This window comes from Salmo salar, chromosome ssa02 (genome assembly GCF_905237065.1).
Source record: "Salmo salar chromosome ssa02, Ssal_v3.1, whole genome shotgun sequence".
In the NCBI taxonomy this organism is placed as follows: Eukaryota; Metazoa; Chordata; class Actinopteri; order Salmoniformes; family Salmonidae; genus Salmo; species Salmo salar.
In genome coordinates, this window is record NC_059443.1 from 59019025 (window position 1) to 59035662 (window position 16638).

Genomic DNA, 16638 nt, shown 5'->3' on the forward strand with positions numbered 1-16638 from the left:
TAATACAAACTACTGCTACAACTACGAATACAACTAATACAAACTACTGCAACAACTACTAATACAACTAACACAAACTACTGCTACAACTACTAATACAACTAATACAAACTACTGCTACAACTACTAATACCACTAATAAAATTAAGTACCTATAATATATACATATATTTTACAAATATCTTCACATTGTGATGTTTCATGTGACACAAACAGTTTGTTCCTAACATTTGAAAAAGGGATTTCTTAAATTTACTGTGTGATTTTAATGCCCTTATTTCTATAGGTAAATGATTCCAGTCAGTTTGGCCTTTGTATCTGAAAAATCTTAACCCTTGTGTAGTCTTAACATTCTGTATACTCCCCGTGTCCTAAGGATAAAAAATGACCCGCCTTCACTAAACCCCTAAAATAAAGCAGCTTATTTGAATTTTAAACCCCAAATATATTTTGCATGAAGAAACATGTCATTCATCACAAACTTTGTGAATATCTGGGGTTTCCCTCTTCACAATGCAGAAAGACTGCATTTAATCAGCGGACACCACTCATTTTTATTACAACACACCCGTCATAATTGTTTTATTTACTAAAGTAGAGCTTATTATTATTATTATTATTGCTAAAGGTATTGCATAGATGTAAACATACTTTTTTTTAGCAAGAGATAGCACTTGTATAGCCTAAGAAAGTAGCAGAAATGTGCAGAAAGTAGTTTTGAATGCATTTTATTGAAGGGAAACAATAAGTCTTGAACTTTTTTAGCAACATATATTCTTATATACTGTACAATGAGGAATTCAACTACAAAATACTAGTGTTATCCCATTTGTTTAACCATTGCCCCCACTCTCAAGGTGAATAAACAACAACAATAAACAAGAATAAAATAAGATAATAGATACAAAACAAAAACGTGACGAACATAAATCAATCAACTCTAATTAGCACATGTAGGACAGTATGCAAGTGTGTGTGCATGGACTTTGCAGATGTATTTCTCACATGTGCTGCACATAGTATTTGTTTATAGTCCTTCTTTGGGGGGCAGATCTGGCATCTCCTCCTCTTGCCTGCCCCAGCTGCAGCCTCAGGTGGATCAGGACAAGATTCAGCCCCCTGAACAGCTTTCACAAGCGCTGCAGAGGCTGCTGTGCGGGGGAGGCGCTCCCTTCTTTGAATGTGTGGGGTTACAAGTGCCTTTCCCAGCTGCTCCAGGAACACCCTCCTCTTGTTCCGCTTATCAGGCATCCAGGTAGGGTTGATCTTGTTCCATATCACAAAGGCATTGTATGAGGACACATCAATGATGTTATTGAAGATGACCAGGGGCCAGTGGTCAGTCATCCTCCTGCAGCTGTAAGTTCCAATCACCTTGTCCAGGTTGTCCACGCTTCCTTTGTTGTGGTTGTAGTCCAGGATGATGGCTGGCTTCCTGTCCTCATGATCACTAATCTCAGCTGTTTTGTGCAGTGTGCTAAGGAGGACCCCATTCTTGTTCCTCTTTGGGACGTAAGAAACTAGAGAGGTGGTGGGGGTGAAGGAAAACTTTGATGAGAAGGCCTCTCTCCCCCTTGTTGTGAGGAGTGCAGAGGGGAGCTCAGGCTTGTTCTTTCTAACTGAACTCAGCCAGCAGCTCCTGAAGAGGAAGATCACCATGGTTAGCACAGTCAATAGCACACATAATCTCAATGTATCATTGTGTGTGTGTGTGTGTGTGTGTGTGTGTGTGTGTGTGTGTGTGTGTGTGTGTGTGTGTGTGTGTGTGTGTGTGTGTGTGTGTGTGTGTGTGTGTGTGTGTGTGTGTGTGTGTGTGTGTGTCTTTGTGGTTTTTGTGGTGTGTAAATGATTTTATAACTGCCTGGTCAAAAGTTACCCTAAGACAATCTTTGTACCCTGGTGGTGTACAGCTTTTATGGAAATATGAACAAAGGCGATGTTTCACTTTTTCTAATGTTGGGGTCACTCTAGTAAAAGTAATCTAATTTCAAGTTGAAAAATGATCATTTAGGGGTTTTCTCTGCTGTTAAACATAGTGGAGGGTCATTTTTTACCCTTAAGACAACACAAGGGTTAATCCATCCTCATGATGTAACCTTGGAAAATATTTGCTGCTGTTGTCGAAATGACTTGCGTGAGTCATGTAAAGTTAGGCGTACCTTAGTATATACAAAGACATTTAAGATGATACATTTAAAAAGAAACGGGTAACAATGCAGTTGTCTTCTGTTTGGGAGTGACAGCCAATTTAGTGTCTTATAACGGCATCCAAGTATGAATCTGCAAAGATTGTTATAAATGACATCTAATTTGCAAAGTATTGTCTTGGTTGTGTTTTAATAGATGATGTCACCATGGTCTAGGACAGGAAGCATCAGTTGAGTTGATAAGGTCTTTCTAATGGATACAGTAAAACTATTATTAGATCTGTATAGTAACTCAAGCTTCTAGTATTTGTTTTCCAAAAAGTATCAATATGCTTTCCAAAAGATAAGTCAGAATCTATCCTCAAACCCAGATATTTCAAACAATCAACACTTTCAAGCATTGTTTCATCACTTGAATGAATTCTGAATTTGCCAGCTGTGGAGTTCATTCTTCGCCATGTACCAAACAGCATGGTATAGGACTTTGTTTGATTCAAAATCAAATTGTTTGCTAGAAACCATTTTTAAATGGTGTTAAAATCATCTTGTAGAGTTGCTTGTATCTGAACCTGATTCACAGAACCCTGTATCATCAGCGTGTAAGTGAACATGATTATTCTTACAAATTAGAGGCAATCCATGTATAAATATAGAGAAAAGATGGGGGGATACTGAGCCCTGAGGTACACCTGTACTGAGTCCAAGAAGTTGTGATTTGTGTCCTTCTATGAAAACATGTTGTTTTCTATTGCTAAGATATGCATCGAAACAGTTTGGTGATCTGTTAGTGAAACCAATGTTTTTAAGTTTTCCTAGTAAGATAGAATGATCAACTAAATCAAATATGTTTGATAAATCAATAAAGATGGCACCAGTTAGTTTGCCTTGGTCAGATGAAGAATATATATCATTAGTAAGTTTCACTAACGCTGTAGTGGTAGAATAGTTGGGTCTAAAGCCAGATTGCAAGGGTGAAATTAAATTAAATTAATCTAGGTACTGATACATTTGGGAATGCTATTGAACAGATTATATATATATATATATATATGTCTATAGTTATTTGGCTCTAAGGAGTTTCCACCTTTATGAAGAGGGGTCAATCGGGCACAATTCCTTACAAAAATGTATTTCACCAGTCGTTAAATATCTGCTAGAGAATACATTCTAACATTAGCAGACCACTTTATAAATGTGGGTTCCAGTCCATTTGGCCAGATCCTTTGTAAATACAGTATTTATTTAATTGAGGTGAGGCAGTAATATCAGTTGGTTTAATCTTTCTAAAGTTAAACGTCGCATTTGGGGTGTTGGTCTCCTGGTTTCATGTAATACCCAGCATTGATGGAATTGTGGGTGAAATTATTATCAGAAATGTAACAGATGAGCCAATAGAAGAGAAATGCTGAATAAAAACATCAGCTATGCTGGCTCCTGAATGACACAGTCATTTAGGATTCTTTGCTGAATAGGTTGATTATTTAACCTACTATGTTTAAAAGGTAATTTGCGTATTTCCAGAACTGCTGTGGATTTTAAAATATATATTTGTAAGACTATGCATATAGAAGGAGGCTTTTGCATTTCTAGTTGCAGTTTTACTGACATTTCTGTAATTTTCTATAGGACTCCAATCAGTTGGATCTTTGGTTCTACGATACTTAGTCCAGGCTTTATCCCATTCTCTGAACAGATGTATTAAGGCAGAGCTAACCCAGGGCAGGTTACCTTTCAATGTTCTCTGTGGTGTGATGGTATATAGGTAAATACTGTGCACCTCAAATGTCAAAATGTTAACATTTGTAACTACATGTGTTCTCTTTACAATGCATGATCTAAAGTAGTACAATTTGCAGTCCATAGGCTTTTAGTGGCTTTGAACCATTTGCTTTGAAAACATGGCTGATAAAAAGAGAGATAAAGCTCCTTCGGTCTGGTCTTAACCAAGAATGGGGTATTTCACAGGCAATTAGCTGTGTAGCCACTGGACTGAACACTCTCAAATCTTATGCTGTGAGTCAAGTAATCGGAGAGACCTTGTTTGGCCCTGTACAAATTAAATGATCTTGTAGCCATGCAACTGTATCATTTATTGTAAAAAGGTTCCCATCGGAAAGTCTATCAAAACGTCGAACAGCCCGACTTGAAATGGATCGCTGAAATGAGTGGATATTGTGTTAAAGGCTCCAGCCTTCCCTGTTTGGAAGGCTGCAGCCCTGTTGCTTTGTTTGTTTGTGATATCGCCATTTTCCAACAACCACACGATATGATGTGTCTGCAAAGGAGTCAGCATCTTTTTATATGTCATCGTTGGAGTTAAAAACTATCCTCTTCATTATTCATATTTGTTGCCTCAACGAAATCCCAACAGCTTTACGTTTTGTTGTCTAAGCATGCTCATGTGTGAGAGTTTCTTTTATTCATAGTCTCCCTGAAAGTGTGCGATGCTCCGTTCCATTCTCTGCCTCCCTTTTAAAAACGCCTAGGACCCATTCATGAAAATTTTAAATCTTGTTCTCATGGAGGATTTACCCACTGTTTTCTGTTCTGCCCCTTCACATTGTTTGGGGAGAAAGGGAGGGAGAGAGGGAGAGAGAGGAAGGGTAGAGAGGGTAGGAAGAGAGGAGCGGGATAGCATGCAAGGTTTCTTGAGGTTATGTTTTGAATCACAGTCGCGTGCCATTTGAAAAATACTGTACATTATACTTTATTTATTTATTTATTGGATGGGGAAGTTTTATTTGGCTGTTATGGGACTGTCAGGTGTAGGGAATGAAGGTTGGGTTGGAGTGAAATTACTAACACTATAGAGTTTTAGGAAGTGTATGAAGATAATTATAAACTGGGTGGTTTGAGCCCTGAATGCTGATTGGCTGGCAGACATGGTATATCAGACTGTATACCACTGGTATGACAAAACATTTATTTTTACTGCTCTAATTACGTTGGTAACCAGTTTATAATAGCAATAAGGCACCTTGGGGGTTTGTGGTATATGGCCAATATGCGCTGTGCCTAAGAACAGCCCTTAGCTGTGGTATATTGGCCATATACCACACCCCCTCATGCCTTATTGCTTAAATAATTTCCTAGCAGTTTACATTTGGTGCTTGTCAGCTTACCTTCTCTGGGTTTGAATACTGTACCTCAGAGTTACAAGAATCCTAGGTAGGCCTCCTTTCAGCAGCCTTATTCAAATGACTTCTTAGATTGCTTGGAAGTCCCTACTTGCTACTTAGGATTCTGGTAAATGATGTTCTGAGATGCAGTATCTAATGACTATCTTCTTATATATAATGTAGTAAAACAAATCACCCAGAGATCATACATTTTGGACATAAAAATTCCCGGTTTCTTGGAAGGGAGAATGCCAGATGAAATAGTTTAGTGTGCCTGCAGCACCCTGACTTTTAAATGATTAAAGTCAAACTGAAATCACTGCAAAATGTTGTCAAAGTACTACTATACAATAGCAATTCACTTGAGATGCCTGTCAGATAGGAGCTTAGATCTTCTCTATAGTTTCTGGTTTAATGTTAAAGATGAGGATGTCTCAGTAAAATGTAAAAATGTAAATGTCATATCTCTAAGCCTGTTGAGGTCAGTTCCCATTGTGGTATATTTGTTGGACTTTTTTGTGATATTTTCCGTTTGGCAAATCTGACTATAACGCTATCCTCTTGATTCCTGCTTACAAGCAAAACCTCAAACAGGAAGTACCAGTGACGCGCTCAATACAGAAGTGGTACGAGGAAGCGGATGCTAAGCTACAGGACTATTTTGCTAGCACAGACTGAAATATGTTCCGGGATTCATCCAATAACATTGGGAGTTTACCACATCAGTCACCGGCTTCATTAATTAGTGCATCGATAACGTCGTCTCCACAGTGAGATACGTACATTTCCCAACCAGAAGCCATAGATTACAGGCAACATCAGTACTGAGCTAAAGGCTAGAGCTGCCGCGTTCAAGGAGCGGGACACTAATTCGGACGCTTATAAGAAATCCCGCTATGACCTCGGACGAGCCATCAAACACGCAAAGCATCAATACAGTTTAACCTGTTGGGGATAGGGGGCAGTATTTGCACGGCCGGATAAAAAACGTACCCGATTTAATCTGGTTACTACTCCTGCCCAGTAACTAGAATATGCATATAATTGTTTGATTTGGATAGAAAACACCCTAAAGTTTCTAAAACTGTTTGAATGGTGTCTGTGAGTATAACAGAACTCATTTGGCAGGCCAAAACCTGAGAAGATTCCAAACAGGAAGCGCTCTCTCTGACTATTTCTTGGCCTTCTTGATCATCTCTAACCAAAACAGGGGATCTCTGGCATAACGTGACATTTTCTAACGCTCCCATAGGCTCTCAGTAGGCGTCAGAACGATGAATGGTGACTTTGCAGGCCATGGCTGAAAAACATTAGCGCATTTGGATAGTGGTCGATCTGAGGACAATGAGACTGGAGGTGCGTGCACGAGCCGACACCATGTTTACTTTCTCTCTCTTTGAACGAAAACAACGACTCCCGGTCGAGAAAAATCGCATAAAAATTTATTTTAAACAGCGTTTGACATGCTTCGAAGTACGGTAATGGAATATTTTGAATTTCTTTTGTCACGAAACGCGTCGGGCGCGTCACCCTTCTTTACCCTTCGGATAGTGTCTTGAACGCACAAACAAAATGCCGCTATTTGGATATAACTATGGATTATTTTGAACCAAACCAACATTTGTTATTGAAGTAGAAGTCCTGGGAGTGCATTCTGACGAAGAACAGCGAAGGTAATCCAATTTTTCTTATAGTAAATCTTAGTTTGGTGAGTGACACACTTGGTGGGTGTCAAAATAGCTAGCCTGTGATGCCGGGCTATCTACTCAGAATATTGCAAAATGTGCTTTCACCGAAAAGCTATTTTAAAATCGGACATAGCGATTGCATAAAGGAGTTCTGTATCTATAATTCTTAAAATAATTGTTAGGTTTTTTGTGAACGTTTATCGTGAGTAATTTAGTAAATTCACCGGAAGTGTTCGGTGGGAATGCTAGTCACATGCTAGTCACATGCTAATGTAAAAAGCTGGTTTTTGATATAAATATGAACTTGATTGAACAAAACATGCATGTATTGTGTAACATAATGTCCTAGGTGTGTCATCTGATGAAGATCATCAAAGGTTAGTGCTGCATTTAGCTGTGGTTTTGGTTTTTGTGACATTATATGCTAGCTTGAAAAATGGGTGTCTGATTATTTCTGGCTGGGTACTCTGCTGACATAATCTAATGTTTTGCTTTCATTGTAAAGCCTTTTTGAAATCGGACAGTGTGGTTAGATTAACGAGAGTCTTGTCTTTAAAATGGTGTAAAATAGTCATATGTTTGAGAAATTGAAGTAATAGCATTTCTAAGGTATTTGAAAATCGCGCCACGGGATTCCACTAGCCCATAGAAGTTAAATTTCCCCATTGTCCACATCACTAAGGAATTAACATGGTCCACTCACACCAACACAGTCATGAAAAAGGTACGACAATGCCTCTTCACCCTCAGGATGTCTACCTCAAGTACCGCGTACCCCTGCACATTGACTCGGTTCTGGTACCTCGTGTACACAGACAACTTATCGTTACTTGTGTATTTGTTTCTCGTGTTATTATTTTTCTATTGTTTTTCTATTTTTCTCTGCATTGTTGGGAAGAGCCTGTAAGAAAGCATTTCACTGTTAGTCTAAACCTATTGTTTACGAAGCATGTGACAAATACAATTTGATTTGATTTTGATTTGATTTCTCACTTTAGTGTGAACTGTGAGGCTAACTTATTGAAAACGAATATTTCAAGGAATAGTGCTTCATGCAAAGATCACAATATCGATGAACACTTTCAACACACTTTTTGAAACTGTTCACATTAAGTGAGTGCTAATTGTCTTTGGTAATTACAATGGTCACGTAGCAGATTAATTGTTGGGGTGCAAATCGATAAACTTGACCGCAAAGTGTGACTCGAATTTAGAAGGGCAGATGTAAATCTGAGTAATTACGTTTAAGGAATTATAATGTGAGATCCATTGATTCTACTTGACACCACCGGAATGCAGATTAGGAAGAGGAGAAGCTGGAGTATTTCTCAGACAGACTACGGTAATTAGGGCAAAAGATTGAGACATGGAATAGAAACAAGTCGATACGGCATAAAAGGACATTCGGCATATCTGAGATTCAGTTAGTCTGCATTTTGCAATATAGAAATCAAGAAAATAGCAATGCCTGTATCTGCATAAAAGGCGGAAATGAAATTGTTTCATATTGTCTGATATTTCCCTTGGCACATCAAAAAGTTGCATATTCATCGACATCCAAGATGACTAAACAAATCCACCACATAGCTTAATCAAACTACATTTAGTCCCACACTCAACAGTTTGCACATGGAGCTGTGTGTGTGTGTTTCTGTGTGTGTGTGTGTGTGTGTGTGTGTGTGTGTGTGTGTGTGTGTGTGTGTGTGTGTGTTGCTAGGCTGCAAGGCAGGACTGGCCTTCTCTTAATAATAACATGCTGCAGAAAACACCTGACCATGTTAGCTCCACACCAGAGGAGGCTGGTAGGAGGAGCTATAGGAGGACAGGCCAAAAGTGACCAAAAGTATGTGGACACACAAAGGGAGACATGCTGGATATCCTGTCTAAAACATTGACCCCTAGTGGTCTGAATATTGACTTTGATCTCAGTCCCTTCTTATGAACAATTCTTGCTTTTATGAACAAGTATAAATGGATATATTATTTCTACAGCTTATTAGAGTACACTGAATGTTCCCCCTGTTTTGATGCTTACAATGCATTAAGGTTGAACCAAAAGATTACATGTGACAAATATGAAATGGAATACGAAACAATTAAATATGTGAAATTGATTTAAACAATAATGTATGTTGATGTTAATATGATGTATAATATTCAATTATGTTTCTATATGATAACAATATTCTAATATATTTAATATGCCATCAACTATTGTTTGAACAGTTTCACTAATTCATTCTAATTAACTTAATACTTATGACACACCCCTCACTATTGTCATTGGTTGCACTAATTGCACTGTTTTTCTACATAACTTGGTATTCATGACATTACCCTGAAGAAGGCACAGTGATGCCGAAACGTTGGTAAATACCCAATGAATGACTGGGAGTTTATATATGGAGTGTGCAACTCTCTTTATTTTGATAGTCACACCTGCTCGTCGAACATCTCATTCCAAAATCATGGGCATTAATATAGAGTTGGTCCCCCATTTGCTGCTATGACAACCTCCATTCTTCTGGGAAGGCTTTTCACTAGATGTTGGAACATTGCTGTGGGAACTTGCTTCCATTCAGCCACAAAAGCATTAGTGAGATCGGGCACTGATGTTGGGCAACTAGGCCTGGCTCGCATTCGGCATTCCAATTCATCCCAAAGATGTTTGATGGGGTTGAGGTCAAGGCTCTGTGCAGGCCAGTCAAGTTCTTCCACCCCAATTTCGACAAACCATTACTGTATGGACCTCGCTTTGTGCACGGGGGCATTGTCATGCTGAAACAGGAAATGGCCGTCCCCAAACTGTTGCCACAAAGTTGGAAGCACAGAATCATGTCATTGTATGCTGTTAAGATTAAGATTTCCTTTCACTGGAATTAAGATCTTAGGCTTGGGTGCGGCTGCTCGGCCATGGAAACCCATTTCATGAAAATCCCGAAGAACAGTTCTTGTGCTGACGTTGCTTCCAGAGGCAGTTTGGTTGTGAGTGTTACAACCGAGAAGATTTTTACGTCCTTCGTGCTTCAGCACTTGGCGGTCCCGTTCTGTGAGCTTGTGTGGCCTACCACTGTAGCTCCTAGACGTTACCACTTCACAATAACAGCACTTACAGTTGACCCGGGCAGCTCTTGCAGGGCAAAAATTTGACAAACTGACTTATTGGAAAGGTGGCATCTTATGACAGTGCCACATTGAAATTCACTGAGCTCTTCAGTAAAGCCATTCTACTGCCAAGTTTGTCTATAGAGATTGCATGGCAGTGTGCTCGATTTTACAGTATACACCTGTCAGCAACGGGTGTGTATGTTTGATACCATTCCATTCTGGACATTACAATGAGCACATCCTCCTATAGCTCCTCACACCCGCCTCCACTGCTCCACACCACTTGATGCTGTGACACCCAAGGCTATAGAGAGTGGAGAACAGGTCAGTGGGCTGAATCATTACATCTTACTGCATACACTGGGCCAGGGGTGTCAGCGGGTGTGCACCTGTGTGTGTTTTGTGTGTGTATATGTGTCTCTGTGTGTAAGGGAGCCAGGTGTATCAGTGTTTCTATTTTATTGATTATTATATATACATATATATGTATGTGTCACGTCCTGACCATAGAAATATGTTATTTTCAATGGTAGAGTAGGTCAGGGCGTGACAGGTTTTTTCTTCTATGTTTTCTATTTCTATGTTGTCAGGTTCTAGTTTTGTATTTCTATGTTGGGTTTTGTTTGGGATGATCTCTAATTAGAGGCAGCTGGTCCTCATTGTCTCTAATTGGAGATCATACTTAAGTAGTGTTTTTTTTAATTGTCTTTGAGTAGTGTATGTTTCACCTCTGCGTCACGGTTTGTTGTTCTTTGTTATTCAAATGTATTTATATATATTGCATAGTTTCACAGTGTAAATAAAATGTGGAACAACACACACGCTGCACTTTGGTCCGCTCCTCCTTACGACAACCGTGACAGTATGTATATATAGTACCAGTCAAAAGTTTGGACACACCTACTCATTCCTTGGTTTTTCTCTATTTTTACTATTTTCTACATTGTAGAATAATACTGAAGACATCAAAACTATGAAATAAGACATGGAATGTGGAGGCAGGTAGCCTAGTGGTCAGAGCGTTGGGCCAGCAACAAGGCAGAGTTGCAAAGAAAAAGCCATCTCTCAGACTGGCCAATTAAAAGAAAAGATTAAGATGGGCAAAAGAACAGACACTGGACAGAGGAACTCTGCCTAGAAGGCCAGCATCCCGGAGTCGCCTATTCACTGTTGACTTTGAGACTGGTGTTTTGCTGGTACTATTTAATGAAGCTGCCAGTTGAGGACTTGTGAGGTGTCTTTTTTTCAAACTAAACACTCTAATGTACTTGTCCTCTTGCTCAGTTGTGCACCAGGGCCTCCCACTCCTCTTTCTATTCTGGTTAGAGCCAGTTTGCGCTGTTCTGTGATGGGAGTAGTACACAGCGTTGTACGAGATCTTCAGTTTCTTGGGAGTTTCTCACATGGAATAGCCTTCATTTCTCAGAACAAGAATAGCCTGTTGAGTTTCATAAGAAAGGTCTTTGTTTCTGGCCACTTTGAGCCTGTAATCGAACCCACAAATTCTGATGCTCCAGATACTCAACTAGTCTAAAGAAGGCCAGTTTTATTGCTTCTTTAATCAGAACAACAGTTTTCAGCTGTGCTAACATAATTGTAAAAGGGTTTTCTAATGATAAATTAGCCTTTTAAAATGATAAACTTGGATTAGCTAACACAATGTGCCATTGGAACACAGGAGTGATGGTTGCTGATAATGGCCCTCTGTATGCCTATGTAGATATTGCATTAAAAATCAGCCGTTACCAGCTACAATAGTCGTTTACAACATTAACAATTACACTGTATTACACTTTCTGATAAATTTGATGTTATTTTCATGGACAAAAATTTCTAAAACAAGGAGATTTCTAAGTGACCCCAAACTTTTCAACGTAAGTGTATATATTTTTTATCAATTAGAATATTTAGTTTAACCATAATATTTGTTCTAATATGTATGTCTGTGTGTGTATATGTGTGGTGTCAGAAGGCGGGCGGCAGCTCGGTGTCATAAAGAATAATAATCAAAAGATGGCAAGGTCCTACTGGGTTTATAATTCCGAATGTGAGTGTGAAGCTGACAGCGTCTCTATCCCCCTGTATGTGGTTAGGTCCCTCCCCACAGAGACAAACCTTCCTCCAACTTGAAGGCAAACAAACGAGTTGAGGGTGAAAGCAGTGGCGCTGTCACTTTTCTGTGCGCAAACAAACTTGAATGAAATATGAGGAAATATCACAAATGACAGCTTTTGGGATAAAGTCGTCATGTATTTTCGAAGATTGGATCAGATTTTTTTGGTGGGTCTTGATTTGGCTTGGGAAGCTGTGGGTGTTGTATGTTTTTTCTTTTGGCAAATAAGAAATCAATTCTCAATTCTCTGCTTCATTTGTTGCTGCCGGGCGAGCTGCCTCCCGTCGAGCCTTGAAATCCTGTTTAATAATCAAGCGTGAAAAACATGTTCAATCCATGGATAATAGACTATTATGAGACATGATTACAAAAAAGGAGATAAGCTCACACTGTAATTGAAATATCCTTCACATCACACATACAGTATACACTGAGTGTACAAAACATTAGGAACACCCCCTTTTGCCAACAGAACAGCCTCAATTTGTTGACGCACGGACTGTACAAGGCGTCAAAAGCATACCACATGGACGCTGGTCCATGTTGACTCCAATGCTTCCCGCAGTCGTGCCAAATTGGCTGGATGTCCTTTGGGTGGTGGACCATTCTCGAAACACATGAAGAACTGTTGAGCGTGAAAAACCCAGCAGTGTTGCAGTTGTTGACACACTCAAACCGATGCTCCTGGCACCTACTAGCATACCCCGTTCAAAGGCACTTACATTTTTTGTCTTTCCCATTCACCCTCTGAATGGCACACATCTCAAGGTTTAAAAATCCTTCTCTAACTTGTCTCCTCCCCTTCATCTACACTGGTTAAAGTGGATTTAACAGGTCACATCAATAAGCGATCATAGCGTTCGCCTGGATTCACCTGGCCAGTCTATGTCATGGAAAGAGCCGGTGTTCCTAATGTTTTGTACACTCAGTGTACATCAGAACAGCTCTGTGTAGATCTGGAGTTGCGCACTGGGCACACACTGGTTGAATCAATGTTGTTTCCACGCCATTTCAACCTTGTTCTATTTAAAAACGATTCATTATAGAGCCTTATAATCCATGCTGAATAGTGTAACAAGAGATGTATTTTCTTCGGTTCATTTCAAATTAACATGTTCGAAGACTAACAGTATGAGCTATGAGGGACACATCCACGTCTCTAGCAAACGACCTACTATCTGTCTACAGAACTCCCTCTTTCCATCTCTCTCTCTCTCTCGCTCCCCCCTCTACAGAACTCCCTCTTTCCATCTCTCTCTCTCTCAACAGTCACAGCGAACTCTCTTTTCACAAAATGTTTCTTCAAAATGGCAACTACATCCAACCTTGATCTCTTGTTTAAGTTTTTAGTGAACCTTCCAGTGAGCCTTACCTCCAGGAGACCTGAGACAGAGAGAGAGAGAGAGAGAGAGAATGAGAGAAAGATAGAAAGAGAAAACGAGAGATAGACAAACTGACAGACAGAGAGAGAGAGACAGAGAGAGAGACATACAGAGATAGAGAGAGAGATAAAGAGAGAGGGAGAGATACAGATCCCTCTGATAATCCCTGAACTCTCTCCCTCTCTCAGCAGGTCTGGCTGCCTTTGAAGAGATAGATCACCCAAGTGTGAGGCTTGGGTAAGTGAAGTAACAGGGGGGAAGACAGTGAAGCCTGACAATGTTCTCTCCCCTTCTAGATCAATCATCCCCACACAAGCAGAATGGTAAGGCCCTGTCAATACGGCCCATCAATATCACTCTGCTCCGACTGGGAGTGAGGTAAGTAATGGCAACATCTTTTAATGGGCTAGCTATACTCCTGGTTTGCATCCCAAATGGCACCATATTCCCTATTTAGTGCACAACTTTTGACCAGTGCTTGTACGGATCTGGTCAAAAGTAGTGCACTACGGTATATAAGAAATAGGGTGCCATTTGGAACACGGACCAGACCTTTATGATATGCATCTGCCGGACTTCTTTGCTTCCTCGTCATGTCTTCTTTTGGCACCAGTGGCTGGGTGGCTGGCTGGCTGGTACTGTTAGCAACTTTTCCTCAGTTGTCTGACAGTTTTTTCCATTCTCTTTCTGACAGTTTTAGAGTTCTTGAAGACTAGTTGGTCTTCATATTGCTTGTTCCAAATTGTTTTAAACTGAATCTCAGCTTACAGTATTGTTTTAACTCTGTTTAATAACTGGTTAGAAGAAATGGAGGTTATGGTACTTGTGTAGATGGGCACAATCCACAGTGTTCGTTGGATTCCAGTGAGGAGGTAAAGATGGACAACTGAATTAAGTGAGCCTTCTAAACCTATTTCATTTCATTACAGAAAGTAACAGCAATGGGAGGGAGTCCTGAGCAAGCCGAAACAAATTGGGTCCCACGACATTTGTTCTTTGAAGACACTTGAGTCCAACAAGTCTCCACTGGGCACAGACATCAGTTCAATGTCTAGTTTTGATGTACATTTGGTTGAGTTGTCAACTAACATGAATTAAACATGAAATCAACAAAAAATTCACCATGTCATTGGATTTAGGTTAAAAGTTGGGTGGAAAAGAGACCAAATGTCCTTACGTTGATGATTTTTTGCAAATTAAATCAGTTTTCCACGTTGATTCAATGTCATCACATAGATTTTTGTTGTTGAAATGATGTGGAAACAATGTTGATTCAGCCAGTTTTGCACACTGGGTCTGCTCAACCGCTTCAACTTGATCTTATTTAGGTCAGACATGTTCTAACAGTAAAATCCTGCAAAATACTCATCTTTAAAACAATGTCAAGCACAATAAGCTTGTTTTTGCTGTTGTTTGAATCTTTCCTGGCAACTCTTGTGGGCTAAAAGAAATAAGCAAGATATCTATGCTTGTGTATAGTTAGGGATAGAAATATTTCAATAAGTGGATAGATGAAGAAGCATAGCAGGCTTTATTATTCACATTGAGTGGGTTGGCAGGGAGAGAAAAAGAGAGTGAGTGAGAGAGAAATGCTTTGTTGTAAGAATTTAGATTTTGAAGCATTGGCCTTGGAACTGTTTTCATGTTGTCATAAGCTATTCTGTCCTCAGTGAAGAGGTGCGTACTGCATGCCACATGTGAGTAAAGGTATTAGCAAAGAAATGCATTGCAACCATCCAGTATATCAATCAAAGGGAAATACATTGAAATTAGATATCCATTGTAGTTATATGCTACCTCAATGTTATATTAGTTATATGTTTACTTTCGGTGACATATTACTTATATATTACTTATATGTCACTACATACTGTATGATATGTATACATTGCAAAAAACATTGTGTTGAACCAAATAGCATAATAATTATTGTGATATTACCGCAAACATATTTACCAGCCAATACTTATCATCCTCCTCCTGCAAATGACTTTGCAGTAATGTGATACTCATTAATACTATTTCCCAATTCAAATGTGTGTATCAAGGCGCAGACTCTGAAACGACATTAATGGTTTGGATAGTCCTCAATCACCATAAAACAAGGAGGCATTAGCAATTACATTAGCATAATAATTTAATCAAGAGATACTTTGTAATGATTTAAATTATTTTGAATCGTCAACCACAAAATATGCTTTTGTGCAGATTAATGATTTGTAAATTGAGAAAGTTTTGCTCAGATTAAGACTGATGTCAGTGAAACAGGCAGCGATAAACATTGAGTGAGAGACTCGCTATTAATACATTAATCATATGTAATTATGTTTAGATAAAATAAATGTAAGGCCTATTCCATAACAAAGTACCAATTCATAATTAAAAATAACTAGGTTCAAGTAATGAAAGAAGCTAACAATACAGAATACATTTCTTAACGGTGTACATTTTAGGACAACTTCATCCATCAAAGTCAGAAGGTGAACTATTCAAAGTATTCAGACCCATTGACTTTTTCCACATTTTGTTACGTTACAGCCTTATTCTAAAATGGATTAAATAGATAAAAATCTTCAGCAATCTACACACAATACCCCAAAATGACGAAGTGGAAACAGGTTTTTAGAATCTTTTGCAAATGTATTAAATATAAAAAACAGAAATACCTTATTTACATAAGTATTCAGACCCTTTGCTATGAGATGCGAAATTGAGCTCCGGTGCATCCTGTTTCCATTGATCATCCTTGAGATGCTTCTACAACTTGATTGGAGTCCACCTGTGGTAAATTCAATTGATTGGACATGATTTGGAAAGGCCCACACCCGTCTATATAAGGTCCCACTGTTGACAGCGCATGTCAGAGCAAAAACTAAGCCATGAGGTCGAAGGAATTGTCCGTAGAGCTCAGAGACAGCATTGTGTCGAGGCACAGATCTGGGGAAGGGTACCACAAAATGTCTACAAAAATATCTGCAGAATTGAATGTCCCCAAGAACATAGTGGCCTCCATCATTCTTAAATCTAAGAAGTTTGGAAATACCAAGACTCTTCCTAGAGATGGCCGCCCGGCCAAACTGA